This window comes from Lontra canadensis, unplaced genomic scaffold, assembly GCF_010015895.1.
Source record: "Lontra canadensis isolate GAN:19392208 unplaced genomic scaffold, GSC_riverotter_1.0 scaffold67, whole genome shotgun sequence".
Lineage (NCBI taxonomy): Eukaryota > Metazoa > Chordata > Mammalia > Carnivora > Mustelidae > Lontra > Lontra canadensis.
The window spans coordinates 1,217,089-1,232,969 of record NW_022631061.1 but is presented as its reverse complement, the minus strand read 5'-3'; the positions used below and the strand labels follow the sequence as shown (position 1 = coordinate 1,232,969).

Below are 15,881 nucleotides of genomic sequence, written 5' to 3'. Positions count from 1 at the left end.
AGTAGAATGGGGGTTTCCAGGGACTGGGGGAGGACGGGGGAAATCAGGAATTATTATTTAACTGGGTACAGAGTTTCAGTTTTGCCAAATGGGTGGTGGTAATGCTTGGACAACAATGTGGATGGACTTATTACCACTCAACTGTATACCTGTCGTGGTTAAGATGATAAACTTAATGGGGTATGTGTTTTACCACAATTAAATACTGTAATTAAAAATATTCCAAGCCCCTGAAAGGGAAAGAACATTATGCAAATAACAAATGATGGGCTCTGTGCATTTGCATTTCAGGAAGGGCAAAGTGCCCTTAAGGAATCCAGGATCCACAGAGCATGAAGAAACTTGTTCCAGGTCAGACAGCTAGTACGTGGCAGAGCCAGGATCTGAATCCTCCATGCCCATCCTGAAATCTCCACGCCCATGCCCTCTGCTCATTCTGGCTCATTTCTGTTTTGGTATCAAGGAGAATAAGATAAGAGTCATCTTTGGGGCCTATGTCTGAGGCCTGTGTTGGGGCTACTGGAAGACAAGGCATTAGCTGCAAAAGTGGAAACGGGGAGGAGGATGTTATGGGGAAGAGGGTTGTTGGAAATGTTGGAAATGTTGGCATGGCATTGGAGAGGGTGGATTTGGAAACTGTTGTTGGGTTAATTAGTAAAAGTGCAAAACAGAAAGTAGATAAGAGAGAGAGAAGAAGGAAAAAGGCAGGAGGCACCTGGGTGGCTCAGTGGGTTAAGCCTCTGCCTTCAGCTCAGGTCATGGTCTCAGGGTCCTGGGATCAAGCCCCACATTGGGTTCTCTGCTCAGCAGAGAGCCTTGCTTCCCACCCCGCTCCCTCGCCTGCCTCTCTACCTACTTGTGATCTCTCTCTGTCAAATAAATAAATGAAATCTTTAAAAAAAAAAAAAAAAGGCAGAAATGGGGAGAGTGAGAGAAGCCAAGAATCAGAACTAGAACCTGTGGAAATGCCCATTCTGTGTTTAGGGAGCAGACTAGGAAGCAGGATCCAGTGATGGGGAGAGAAAAAAGGTAGGGGGAGCTTCACAGCCAGGCTCTTCCATGGCAAACCACAACTCAAGGTTTAGTCGTGCAAATTAATATTTGTACATATACCCCAGGCTCCGCACATATGAAATCTTCATGAGAGCTCTGTGAGGTCAAGTAGAGGATGCCATTTTGTTCATTTTACAGACAAGCAAAGTGAACCACAACAGTATTGGCCAGTTTCTCAAGGTCATGCACCAACACTCAAGTCCAAATCTTCCAAGTTCAGATGCCCTTTCCTTTCCATTACCAAGGAGGCAGAGAAGCAACAGCCAGCTGCTGGTAATAAGGGGATGCATCACTGGAAGAGACAAAAATGTTAATCAATAAAACAAACTAGAGATCAGTCTGCTTTTTACATCAACACGCACTGACATTTCTACACACGATTCACCTCTGTAAAAAATCTTTCCATGGGATGGCACAAACAACTGCTGTGGTTATTGGTGAATTTTACTAATATAAGGAAGCTTCCCACAAGCACACCTCAATTACTAGTCCTTCCATAACACTGTATTCTAAAAGGAAATTAATGTGGAGAATCCCTAATTATTCTGACTTACATGGATTCATCTACAAGCAGCCATTTGGACGATACCTTGAAAACAGTATGACCTCACTCAAGTTCACTTTGGACCCATTTTTGGTCTCCAACCCTGTAATACAGCATACTACTGTGTTCCAACTGCAGATTCAAAATAAACAATGACAGAATTGCGATGATACAAATGAAAAAACAACTTGCTTACTAAGATATTATTTTACATAACCAAGCAGAATTCTTTTGTGTGTTTGAAACGTAAGAGTGATACAGTGCGGCAAAGTGCAATATTTTTGTCTGATACATGCAGATTTTAGTTCATATCTAAACTAGCTTACTAAATTTGGATCACCTTCCCACCCTCCCCAGCCTCCTGCTGCCCAGGACCTGTATCCACCACACCTTGAGAAGGGTCAGGGGGATGCCTGGCTGCACAGAGAGGTGGGGGCCACCACCAGGCTCCGCCCCTTTTCCCTCTGCTCCTCTATTTGGCCTGCAAAGACCTGCCCCCCCCAGCAAGGAGAGCCTCCAGCTGCCAGAACTCCCAGGCTTCTGCCATGGCATGTCAGGATTTTCTCTGTCACCTCTCCCCCTTTACCTGGAGAATAGAGTGCAGAAGGCTTTGGGAAGTGCAAAACAGCTTCTCTCAAACAGTCTAGAGCTCCATATTCTAGAATGGTTAAAAATAATCTCAAGGTCTAGGGGAAGAAGTGGATCCCAGAAAAGCATTTGTCCCAGGGAGCCCACACAAATAGCAGTCCATTTCCTCAAATGTAGCTTAAAATAGAAATTGAGCAAGCTAAGCATTTTAAATCCATCATTAAAAGGTTTCCATATTCTGTCACAAACACATATTTTTTGGTCTTGGACAAAATTGACATGTATGTTCCCATACTAAAGTTTTATGATTACGTATAGCTCACAAACACTTATGTATCCTCACTCATGTACATATATACATCCACATAAACAAAATTAATACTACTTCATTCACATATATAAACATGTATTTAATAACTATATCTTTCTTTTTTCTTTTTTTTTAAAGATTTTATTTGAAAGAGAGAGACAAACAGAGATAGTGAGATAGAGCACAAGCAGGGAGGAGAGGGAGAACCAGCCTCTTGCCGGGCAGAGAGCCTGAAATGGTACTCGAGCCCAAGACCCTGGGATCATGACCTGAACCAAGGCAGATGCTTAACCGACTGAGCCACCCAGGCACCTCAATAACTATATCTTTCTATGTGCATATTAGTCTGGTCTCATGTGTATCTATATACGTGTCTATTTATGTCTACAAAAATCAAGCAGATGCTGGTTAGGAGTAATCTTCAGAAGAAAATCTGACATAGGAATGCAATGTATTTTCAAGACACATCATTAGATGAATAGATTGTACGCATTCTTCCTCACAGAACTTACTGCAAAATGCAGAAAAGGGTTCAGTTTCCCCTAGAAGTTAAAAAAAAAAAAAAAGGTTTACTTCTCCTCCCTAAAAATTAAAAGAAAATAATTCCTAATAAAAGAAGACTTACAGACAAATGTAAATCATGAAAAAGAACTGTATGAAATTATCTTCAACTGAGTATTAAACTGTCAAGGGTCTGAGGTAAGTACAGTTAAGCAAAGATCCAAATACTACCCCTAGGGAGTGCTCTAGTAGTGCACATGGATTAAAAGGCTCTAGATAAGTCCCGCATGCCCAAGGAGGGCTCTGAACCCAGTAATACCCGATCCACCATCCAGTCTTGGGGTTTCCGGACAAATCTAGCTCAGACTTTGAATCCCAAATCAGGATTGGAGTTGCTTTAGAAAATCCTTGAGAGAAGGCAATTCAGTTTCTGTGGAATCTCTTTATGTTTTTATATTGATTTCTGAGCATATATCCCAACTCTGCCCAAATCTGCCCTGGTCCCCATCAGAAGCCCCCAGTGGACATCTAGAACCTCCCCATGTCCCAAAGCCTTGAACCTTGACCAAAACCAGAGAATATGGTAGTGGGTCCTGGCAGACTGGTCCTGAGAGAGTTCCAGAGCACTGGCTTCAGAGCTATCTCAGAATTCATGTCAAGGCTCCCTGCAGTCTTTCACTGGACTTAGTACCAAGGTCTGTAGGCTCCTTCATTCTTCCGTGACATCTTCCTGCAGATAATCCCTGCAAGAATGGAGGAAAATGCACACTGTTCTGCTGGGGCTCCAGTGTGAGGCGACAGAAGACAGGGGATGCATCCAATAGTGAAATTCTGCTGCTTTCTCCCGAATTCTGAAAAAGTTTTCCTCCAAAACTTTGAGTTTCCTGTGCCTATTACGTAGGTTACGTATTTGGCTCAATGTGATTTTTTTTCTTGGGCACATATATAGGACTCCGAGAGGAAACAGGACAGACATAAATATACTAACTTCTTGTTGAGGCTATAGGTTCTGTGAACAATAGCAATTGCCAGTATGAACAGAACAACTAAGAAATGTTACTCTTTTTGTATTACTATTACAAACATAATCGTTATGTTTACTCCATAGCTGTTTCCAAAGAGTTCAAAAGACTTTTCAGATCATTTGCAAGAGGGTCTCAAACAGCTGGTTGTACCAAGATCAGTTTGGGAAACCGTGGTCCTGGGCAACTGAAGATTTAATCCCCTGCATCTGCCTCCAAGGTCACTACTTTGCAGAGCAAGGACAATTAAGCATAAATCTTTAACTGGTGCCTGTTGAAAGGTATGCTGCATTTAATGACCAGATAAACAGAGATAAATAGATTCCCATGGCTGGGGTGACCCTTGGTAGCAGGACCTAGATTTTCCCTGATTTCTGGGAGCAAGGCCTCCATCACCAGGTCCTCCCTAATGTGATCAATGGCCTCCTTCCCGGACACATCTCCCATGATAAGTTTCAATGTGAATATAACTTCTGCATATCACTTCTCCATCTGCTTCGTAGCAACTTTAGAGCCAGATTTTTTTTCCCTTTACTTCTTTCCTATTCCCCATGGTAGAGTGCTCTACTTAGAACAGATGTTCAATAAAGAGTAAAGTCTCGATTAAATTCACTCCCTTGTAATTTTTCATTGCTGTGATTTTGATGACCTGAAATCCTTTCTTGATTCGTACAAGGGTAGGCAGAGAGAAAGTGAAACTGTATTGGATCTCTGGGAGCTGCGGCAAGGAGCTAACTGTGGCCTAAGAAGTAAAATCAAGCACATGATGTGTAACTTTCACTTTTATTTGAGCCCCTGCCCCCTTTGACTATATCAGGTAACGATGTACTAGTCCAGGCAAGTCCTATAAAAGGGACCTCAGAAACCACCTAGTGAAACTATTTACCTTCACTGAAGCCCTTCCAGCAGTAAGTCCTGTTAAGTGTAGAACTCTATGCATTTTGAGAAAGCTTTACTTAAAGATCACATGTTGGGCCACAAAACAATCTCAACAAATTCAGGAAGATTAAAATCATATCAAGTATCTTTTCTGACCACAGTGGCATGGTACCAGAAATTAATTTTAAGAAGAAAACTGGAAAAACACAAATATGTGGAGACTGAACAACATGCTACTAAACAATCAATGGGTAAATAAAGAAATCAAACAGGAAATCAAAAAATAACTTGAGACAAATGAAAATGGAAACACAATTTTCCAAAATCGATGGGACATGACAAAAGCAGTTCTAAGAGGAAAGTTCAAAGTGGTACAGACCTACCTCAAAAAACAAGAAAAATCCAAATAAACAATTTAACTTTGCACCTAAAGGAACTACAAGAAGAACAAATAAAGTCCAAAGTTAGTAGAAGGAAGGAAATAATAAAGATAAGAGCGGAAATAAATGAAATAGAAACCAAAAACAAAAAAAGAAAGCCCAACAATAGACAAGATCAATGAATCTAAAAACTGGTTCTTAAAAAGATAAACAAAATTGATAAACCTCTGCCCAGACTCATAAAAAGACAGAGAGGCCAAATAAAACCAGAAATTAGAAGAAGAAGTTATAACTGAAACCACAGAAATACAAAGGATCATAAGAGACTATTATGAATAATGCATACCAAAAAATTGGAAAACCTAGAAGGGATAAATTCCTGGAAAATACAACCTTCCAAGACTGAGTCATGAAGAAATAGAAAATTTAAAGAGACTGGTTGTAAGCAATAAAATTGAATTCATTTTAATTTTTAAATTCCCCCAAAACAACAGTCCAGGACCAGACAGCTTCACAGATTAATTCTACCAAACATTTAAAGAAGAGTTAACACCTGTCTTTCTCAAATTATTCAAAAAAATTGAATAGGAAGGGACATTTTGAAATTCATGTTATAAGGCCAGCATTACCCTCATACCAAAAGCAGACAGACAGCACACAGGAAAAAAAAAAAAAAAATTAAAGGCCAAACTGTTGATAAACAGAGATGCAAAAATCCTCAACAAAATATTAACCAAATTTAACAATACATTAAAAGGATCATACACCATGATCAAATGGGATTTGTTCCAGGAAAGCAAGAATGGTTCAACATCTGCAAATCAATCAACATGATACATCACATTAACAAAATGAAGGATAAAAATAATACGATCACCTCAATAGATGCAGAAAAAGCATTTGACAAAATTCAACATCCATTTATTTATGATAAAAACTCTCAACAAAGTATACACAGAAGGAACATACCTCAACATAATGAAGGCTATATGTGACAAGCCCACAGCTAACATCATACTCAACAGTAAAAAGCTGAAATATTTTCCTCTAAAATCAGGAACAGACAAGGTTTTCCACTCTCACCACTTTTATTTAACATAGTACCGGAAGTTCTAGCCACACCAACTAGGCAAGAAAAAGAAATAGAAATCATTCAAATCAGAAAAGAAGTAGCAAAACTGTCTTTATTTGCAGATGCATAATATTATCCATAGAAAACCCTAAGGACCTCACCAAAAAACTGTTAGAACTAATAAATGAATTCAATAAAATCACAAGATGCAAAATTAACATCCAGAAATAGTCATTTTTCTATATACTTATAATGAGCTATCAGAAAGAAAAATCAAGGCAATAATCCCATTTACAATTGCATCAAAAAGAATAAAATACCTAGGAATAAAGTTAACCAAGATGAAAGACCTGTACTATGAAAACTATAAGACACTGATGAAAGAAATTGAGAATGACACAAATAAATGGAAAGATATTCCATACTCATGGATTGAAAGAATTAGTATTGTTAACATGTCCATACTACCCAAAGAAATATACAGATTCAATGCAATCCTCAATCAAAATTCCAATGGCATTTTTCACAGAACTAGAACAAAGAATCCTAAAATTTGTACAGAAACACAAAAGACCCCAAGTTAGCCAAAACAATCTTGAAAAAGAACAAAGCTAGAGGTATCATTTTCCCTGATTTCAAACTATACTACAAAGCTGTAACAATCAAAACTGCATGGTACTGGCATGAAAACAGACATATAGGTCAGTGGAATAGAATAGCGTGCCCAGATATAAACATATATATATATATATATATATATGGCCAATTAATCTATAACAAGAGGCATAAAAACACAGTGGAGAAAGACAGTCTTTTCAATGAATGGTATGGGGAAAACTGGACATGCAAAAGAATGAAACTGGACCATATCTTGCACGATATACAAAAATAAATTCAAAGTGGATTAAAAACTTGATGTAAGACCTGAAACCATAAAACTCCAGAAGAAAAATAAGTTCTTTGACATCCGTCTTAGCAATATTTTCTTGGACCAGTCTCCAGTCTCCTCAGACAAGAGCAACAAAAGCTAAAATAAATGAATAACATTCCATCAAACTAAAAAGTTTTGCACAGCAAAGGAAACCATCAACAATTTGAAAAGGCACACATCTGATAAAAGGTTAATGTTCAAAATATATTAAAACAACTTATACAATTCTTACCATGATGAGCACTGAGTAACGTTGAGTTGTTGAATCACTATATTGTACACCTGAAACTAACATAACACTGTATGTTAACCATATCGGAATTAAAATAAAAAAAAAAAAAAACACTAAGCTGAGAAATCAATGGCCAATTATTGTGACATTTCTCTTCAGCCAAGTAACCAAGTAATTAATAAGAGACTGAACAAGCACCTAGGTGAAAAGATGTCTAATAATTAACAAGCCACTCTACCGTATTAGAATTAAATTATTGGGGCAACTGGGTGGCTCAGTGGGTTAAAGCCTTTGCCTTCGGCTCAGGTCATGATCTCAGGGTCCTGGGATCAAGCCCTGCATAGGGCTGTCTGCTCAGCAAGGAGCCTCCTTCCCTCCCCCTTTCTCTGCCTGCCTCTCTGCCTACTTGTGATCTCTGTCCGTCAAATAAATAAATAAAATCTTAAAAAAAAAAAAAAGAATTAAATTATGGCACCCAATTAAAAATACTATCAATTTGTAAAATCAAATAAAACTAAGGCAAACATCTTAGGAATTTTCAAAATTGCCAAAAATTAAATAATTCTGACCAAAAAAAAAAAATGGGTACAACTTAATATCAAAAAAGCAAACAAACTGATTATAAAATGGGCAGCAAATTTGAATAGACATTTTTTCCAAAGAAAACATACAGATCACCAACAGGCACATGAAAAGATGCTCAACATTACTAATGGTCAGGGAAATGCCCATCAAAACCACAATGAGGGGGCGCGTGGGTGGCCCAGTGGGTTGAGTCTCTGCCTTCTGCTCAGGTCATGATCTCAGGGTCCTGGGATGGAGCTCCGCATTGGGCTCTCTGCTCAGCAGGGAGCCTGCTTCTGCCTGCCTCTCTGCCTGCTTGTGATTTCTGTCTTCAAATAAATAAATGAAATCTTAAAAAAAAAAAATTATATATATATATATATGAAACCACAATGAGGTATCGCCTCATACTTGTCAGGTGGGCTAATATCAAAAAGACAAAAAATAACAAGTGTTGGTGAGCATGAGGAGAAAAGCAAACTGTTGTGTACTGTTGGTGGGAATTCAAACTGGTGCAGCTGCTGTGGAAAACAGTATGGAGATTCCTCAAAAAATTAAATAAAACTGCCAGCAATTTCACTTCTGGGTATTTATCTAAAAAAGCCAAAAACACCAATTTGAAGAGATCCGTGCACACCTATCCCCATTGCAGCATTATTTACAAGACTTGTAGCCAAGATTTGGAAGCAACCTAAGTGTCTATCAACAGGTAAATGGAAAAAGAAGATGTGATATATATAGACAGATATAGATATAGATATAGATATAGATATAGATCTTACCCATTAAAATAAATGAAATCTTTCCATTTGCAACAACGTGGATGGACCTAGAGGGTATTATGCTAAGTTGAATAAGCCAGACAGAGAAAGGCAAATACCATATGATTTTACTTATATAAGGAGTCTAAAAAACAAAACAAATGAAAAAACAACACAGAAGCAGATTTGTAGATACAAGTAACAGACTATTGACTACAGAAGGGATAGTGGTTGGAGGCAGGCAAAATAGGTGAAGCAGATTAAGAGGTACAAACTTCCAGTTATAAAATAAGTAAGTCATGGGGATATAACGTACAGCATAGAGAACAATAACATTGTGATAACTTTGTATGGTGATACATGGTAGCTAGACTTATTGTGGGGATCATATTATAATGTATAAAAATATCAAATCACTATAATATTCACCTGAAATTAAAAGGATATTGTGTGTCAATTATACTCTGTAGGATGCCTGGCTGGCTCCGGGTCATGAGTTCAGGCATCACGTTGGTGGGCCTACTTAATTAAAATAAAAAATTTTACTCCAATTAATAAAAGAAATTCCTTACAAAACTGAAAAGAGGACTTTAACTCTCTCCATTCTGACCTCTCTATCTGTATTTTCTAACTAAGTTCTCCCTTCCAGTTTATCTCAACTCAGGCAAAAGACACAACGGGTAAAGCATCTTGTGACGGGAACTAAAACCGCCCCCTCAAGCAGTAAGGACTGCCCTGAGCCAGCAAGACCATGCGTGACTAACTCCAGGACAATGACTGACCCAACTTTACGGGCCACCTGCACACACCCACTGACCTTTGTACCACCCTTTCTTTACAGAAACCTGGAAGCATTTTCAGCACTTTGAGACAGTCTTTGAGATGCTAGTCCACTGTTTTCCCCGTGTTGGCCTCACTGAACTAAATTCCCTCCTTGTGTCACCACCACTAGCCTCTGCCCTTGCATTTTGTCAGGAGTGCCTGGCTGAACCTGGCCTGTTTAGCCCTCCCCAGAGCCAGGGGCTCTTGCCTGTTATAAAACAACAACTAGAACAGAAACTATGTGAGAGCCTGGCCCCCATCTCTCCATTTTCCACAGTGCTACATCCCTAAGGCCTGGCACAGTTCTCAGCACAGAGTAGGGGCTCAATAAATACTTTTTTAAAAAATGGCAGAGAAAGAGACTCCAGGGATGGGCAATTAGAGAAAAGGCCATGTGAGGACACACATCCATCTATAAGCCATAAACATAGGTCTCAGAAGAAACCAACCCCACTGGCACCTTGATCTTGGATTTCCAGCCTCAAAACTGTGAGAAAATAAATGCCTGTTGTTTAAGCCTCCCAGTTTGTGGTATTTTGTTAGAGCCACTGGACAAACTATACACACCCTCCAGGCCATTTTTTGGATATGTGAGTTGTCCTCGGGGATAGGGACATCCTGACGGGTGAGGCAGTTCCCCTCATCTGAGGCACTGATTTCCCAGGCAAGGTCTGGATCAGCTGCTGAGAGAACAAGGCTGGGTCCTGCGGGGTCTGGGCTGTACCCCACGGCATCCTCTGCAGCAAAGCGCCCCAAGAGGGCGATGAGCCAGGAGGACTGAGATGGTTATAAGGAAAATACAACAAGGATGAGGACAGTATTACAGGAATCAATTCAGTGATTTGCCATCAAAGCCGGGCTTCACAATCTTAAATAGATCTGCATTCACAAAGCAGCATGTCAGAATCTGGAGGAATCTTAAAGACCATCTCAGCAAACCCCTTATTTAAAAGCTAGGGGCAAAGAGGCTCAGAGAAGTTGAGATTCTCTCACGACCCAGAAGGAACGTGAAAATCAAGGTGGACCCAAGATTCCGGCTTCCCAAGGTTCTCTCCAAGATACCCTGTCTAGCTAAAACTGATTTGGCAGTCACCACACCACACCACACTGGCTGTAAATACAATTTAAAGTTTCCGGCTTAAAAAGAAAGCCAAATATAAATTGCACCGTGTGTAAATTTGGTGGAGTTAGTCATAGCTATGACTCTGTCCCGGTGAGGAAAATTTGCAAGAGCTCAGTATTCATTTCACAATATGCGTTGACTGACCCAAAACAGCAGAAAACATGGAGCGAGCCATTTTTTGTGAATTTGTTCCAGGTGGAAACAAGATAGAACAGATCTCTCTCTCTCTGTCTGCCTTCTCTCGCCTTATTTCCTCTCCCTTCTCCGTCCCCCTACTCTTCCTCCCCTCCCCCTTCCCTTTGCTTTCCCTCTCTACTCTCATATTATCCGGACATCTTAGGTAACAGAATCCCATTGTTTAATATAAGCGAACAGAGTTTCAGTTCAGAGGTGATAAAAAGCTAAAGAGCCGAATAGCTACCAGCCCTCAGTAAATGTTAATTTTCTTTTTTTGCTGTAATATTTGTGCAACATCAGCTTTATAAATCATTTTTCCCCTCTTATATAGATTTTCCCAGAATAACTGTGAAGTCCTTACTGAATCAGTGCATTGCAAATCCTACTATTAAAGCCTTCGGACTTCTTTCAGACACCCTGACAGAATTCTCTCCAGAATGTGACAGGGTATCAACAGCTGACTCAGTTGCCTGAAAGTTGCAGAAACTCCAGACACAAGTGATACACAATACATTCAGTAAAGAATGTATTTTCTCACATAAAAATATGTGAGAGTAAACCTCTCAGTGAAAACAGCATTTTGCTAGATGTAATATGAAGGACATTGGCTGAAAAAGGAGAGAACTGGTAAGTTGGCAGCAAATGCTCAGATCAAAGTGGAGAGAAAGTCTGAATTCAGACAGGGAAGGGAATCCTCAGTCACTCTGCCCGAGGACCTTTGCTGCATTAAGCACAACAAGGACTTCTCAGATTTGTGTTCTGAGGCCTTCCTTCTCTGAGGGAGACATCAATGCCCAGGCAGGAGTCTGATTGAAGTGCCTCCTATAGGCTGATACTCCAAAAGTATCTTACCTGTCAAGGTAAGTGTGAACCAGAAACAAACCTTCCCTTTCCCCCAAGATCCTTGGGGACCTCGGCGAAAGTTGCTGAACACTGATTACAACTAGAAGAAAAAGAAGAAAGAGAAAAAGAATGGTCCTGCCTAGAGGGATCCTGACTGCAGCCCCACCCTCATTGCCTTGAGCAGATTTGCAGGCCTAGTTTCTTTCTGGAATTTCAAGCCAGGTATTTGGTTTAAAGAGTCATTGACCGGTAGAGCCCCTGGGCATCTGGCAGAGGCAAAAGCAAATCCTTTGTGTAGGAAGCACCTCTATCCTGGCCTCCCAGAAACCCTAGATATTCTTCTAGGGCCATGGCCTCTGCACAAAGATAAATGGCAAACCAGGAAACAAGTCTCCATGAGAAAAAGCCAGCAAAAACAAGAAAGAGCAGGGGTGCCTGGGTGGCTCAAATGGTTAAGCATCTGCCTTTGGCTCAGGTCATGATCTCTGGGTCCTAGGAAGATCATGATCTCCTGGTCCTGGGATGGAGCCCTTCATGGGGCTCCCTGCTCAGCAGGGAGTCTGCTTCTCCCTCTGCCTCTCCCCCACAGCTGGTGCTCTTTCTCTCTCCCTATCTCTGTATCAGATGAATAAATAAAATCTTCAAAAACGAGCAGAAATAGACCTACACAAACTTTTACAAGTGTATCAGACACAAATTGTAAAGCAACTATATTGCTGTGTTTCAAGAAATAAAGTCCACAGGAAAGGTTGTACCACTGTTGCACAGTTCAGCAACTCAATAATTCATTCAGGTGTCTAAATACTTCTTACCTTTCTACGTTGGCTGCCATCCTCAGCCACTTGCTTTTCCTCCACTAGCTCTCCTCATGGTCACAAGATGGATGCAGCTGCTCCAGGTTTCACAACCACAGAACTTCCAGAGGCAAAAAAGAGAGGGTATGTTTCCACAAAGCCTCTTTTAATAGGGAAGCATCCTAGCTGACTGGGAACACTTCATGGGCCAGGATTACATCCCATGACCATGGCTAAGTTATTTACAGAGGAGGGAAATGTTTGAATGAGATCAGTAATGATTCAGCTGCTGGGACTCGGGATGGTGGTCCTACCCTAGGGCATTTGTGGAAGAGGATCAATATATAAACAAACTCAAGCTGTAACAGCAAGGTTAAAAAAAAAAAATGTATATGTGATGGGGAGGGATGGGGACAGGAGAAGGAACTCCTCTGCAGCAGCCTCCCTTTTCCCAGGTTTTCAGTTGCTGATAACATTTTCTAACACTATGACCTTTGGCCTCCCTTCCTCTGACAGTTGCTCCCAGTTGAGTTTTACCTCTGTTATCCCCTGCCAAGGAAGCTATTTCAACACTTGTGGGATGAGCCTGTGGCTTTTGTTACTCTTGTGCTGATTATTAACAGTTAACAGGAGGGGTGCCTGGTGGGGGGGATGCTCAGTCAGCAGAGTGTGTGACTCTTAATCTCCGGGTCATGAATTCGAGCCCCGTGTTGGGTGTAGAGATTATTTTTTAAAAATTAAAATTAAAATTTTAATAAAAATTAAAACTAAAAAAGTTAAACATTTAATATGATCGTCTTTCAGTTCTGTTTTCTGGGTTCTATTTTATGGCCTATGAGGAATGACACTTTGTATAATCTACTTTCAAGGCACAGAATTTGCTGACAAGTTTCAATTCTACATGAATCGATAGTAAGACTGAATTTTGACTACTGAACAGTTCAAATATACACCTGAAAGCTTGGGAAGAATTAAAACTCAGTGTGTGGAAGTTGAAGGAGGGGAATGGGTACTGGTGGCCTTTCTGGGGCTGCCAGAGTAATACAGAGACTGACATTTCAAGGGTGTGTCTCATTAACTTCCTCCCCCTCTGGGCCCCAGCTTGGCCCAGAAGGATGGTGGAACTCCATGAAGAATCTTACTTCTCAGAGGTCAGGAGGATCATACATCCCCAGGGCCCACACCCAGGCTTATTCACTGAGCTGTCCCTGGCAATAACGCCATAAATATCAGAGTGACCCTACATCCCGGTTTCCTGGTACGCACCTGTTGTCTTGGCGCAATTACTATGAGCATCCTTGTCACTCTAAGAAATGTCCATGTCTGGAAGAGAAAATATGTGGTCACCTTCCCCAGAGTCATGAAATTGTCCATATCCTATGACTCTGCTCATTCAGTTCCTGACCCACCCCTCAACTACTGAATTACCCCACACCCTTCCTATGGGTGGGGGGCATCTTCCCCAGGAAGCCAGGGTATGGGCTTTAGACAGCCCCCAAGATCCTGGCCCCGAACTCAGGGCTATGCTTACCTTTCTGGGCCCTGCTTTTAACGTGTTGTCATTTCTACTTCTATTGTTGTTGCTTCACCCTTTCATTACTACAGGTAAATTTTGTCTTGGAATTTTAATATTCTTGCCTAAACAGCCCCCCGGCTCCTCTCCCTGTACTTTGATCTGATATACATTATTAATCCTATGTTTCAGACTTGCCAACCAGAAAAATTCAGTTCCCCAGTCAATTAATAACTGTTTGCCAGGGATGTTGACTTTGAGAGAAAATGAAATTTGAGTATTTCTAATAACCCATTTAACTCCAAAATGTTATGGCATTAAATGCCTAAAAGAACACAAGGAAATATGATAGTCAGGGACTGAATTGTGTACCCCCCAAATTTATACAGTGAAGCCCTAACCCCAAATGTGACTATTGGGGGATAGGGCCTTTAAGGGATAATTAAGGTTAAGCAAAGTCATGAGGATGGGGCCCTAATCCATATGACTGGTGTCCTTGTAAGTAGAGGAAGAGACACTAACGATGCTGCCACTCAGAGGAAAGACCACATCAGGACACAATGAGGAGATGGTATCTACAAGCCGTGGAGAAGGGTCTTAGCAGAAACTAAACCCACCGACACCTTGATCTTGGACTTGCCGCCTTCAAAACTGCGGGAAAATAAATGTCTGCCGTGTAATCCTCCCAGTCTGTAGTATTTTGTTATGGCAGCCCGAGCAGACAAGTGTAAGATCCACTTCTTTCTCACTAATTGTTTACCATCCACTCATGGTTTTCAGACACAGAAAAAAAAAAAAAAAAAGGTAGCCAGGAAATACTCTGGGCCTTTTGTAGCTTTCTTGGTGCATGACTTTCACCTTCTTTAATGTCATCTTTAGTCCCTGTCTTGGACCGATCTTTGCAAAACTGCTATATGTCAATTTTGTGTCTTTGTGTTCTGTTGCTATTGGTCAACCAAGAGCCTTGGAATTACATGGACAACTCCCAATATGCTAACCTAGGATTCCCTGTTAATTCCCTGTCCACATGAAATCACTCAAGCCCCACAAATCCCGCTCTGTGGGGGCTGCCAGGAGTCCTGTCCAGGGCCCCTGGAGGTCTGAAGCCCTCGTTCCCCAGCTGCTGGCATATTGGCAGTTCAGGCTTTCTCCTTCAGAAGATAGCAGCCTCACTCAAGGTATACCCCACGCCAAGGGCAGCCTCTGCTCCCTTCTCCTTCTCCTCCTACAGTCTCCATGTTTCCGCTGCAACAGGCTAGGGACACATCCACGCAGGGCCTTGTCTTAGCTGGTCCCTTCGTGGGAATGTTCTCCAGCTATGTACATGGCAAACTTCCTCCCTTCCTCCAAGTCTCTGCTCCCATCTCTCTTCTCAGTGAGACCGTCCCCAACTACCAGCACAATCCTATAACCTGCCCCACTCCACTTTACCCCAATGTGCCTGGCTCTCCTTCCTCCCCCATTATTTCTAATCTACTGTGTAGTTTTCATGTTTGCTGTCTCCCTCTACTAGCAAGGCAAGAGTCTGTTTTGTTCACAGATGTCTTCCAGGCACACAGTGGGTACACAAGAAACCTTTGTTGAATTTGTGTGACAAATTTTTCGTCAGCTTAAGCAGGGATGTGACTTCATTCTTCATAGGATCTAACTCCTTAACATCAGAAAAAGCCATGAAAAAGAATATGTTGTCTTCTTTACACATTGGAGACCTTATGCTGCCTCAGAAAATTCTGAGTCTCAAGGTCAAATGCCATAAAAGCAGTGCCATACTC

At 41.1% G+C, this 15,881-nt stretch overlaps 1 long non-coding RNA gene across 1 annotated transcript in view; it reads right to left on the bottom strand.

The window, feature by feature from the left end:
* Window positions 1-12,629: 12,629 nt before the first annotated feature.
* LOC116880695 overlaps window positions 12,630-15,881 on the bottom strand; it is a 17,273-nt gene continuing 14,021 nt past the window's right edge. Inside the window, exons 4-5 of the long non-coding RNA XR_004385251.1 lie at window positions 13,863-13,919; window positions 12,630-12,717 (exon numbers count right to left, since the gene is read on the bottom strand). This is a non-coding gene — a long non-coding RNA (uncharacterized LOC116880695). The remainder of the gene's footprint in view (window positions 12,718-13,862; window positions 13,920-15,881) is intronic.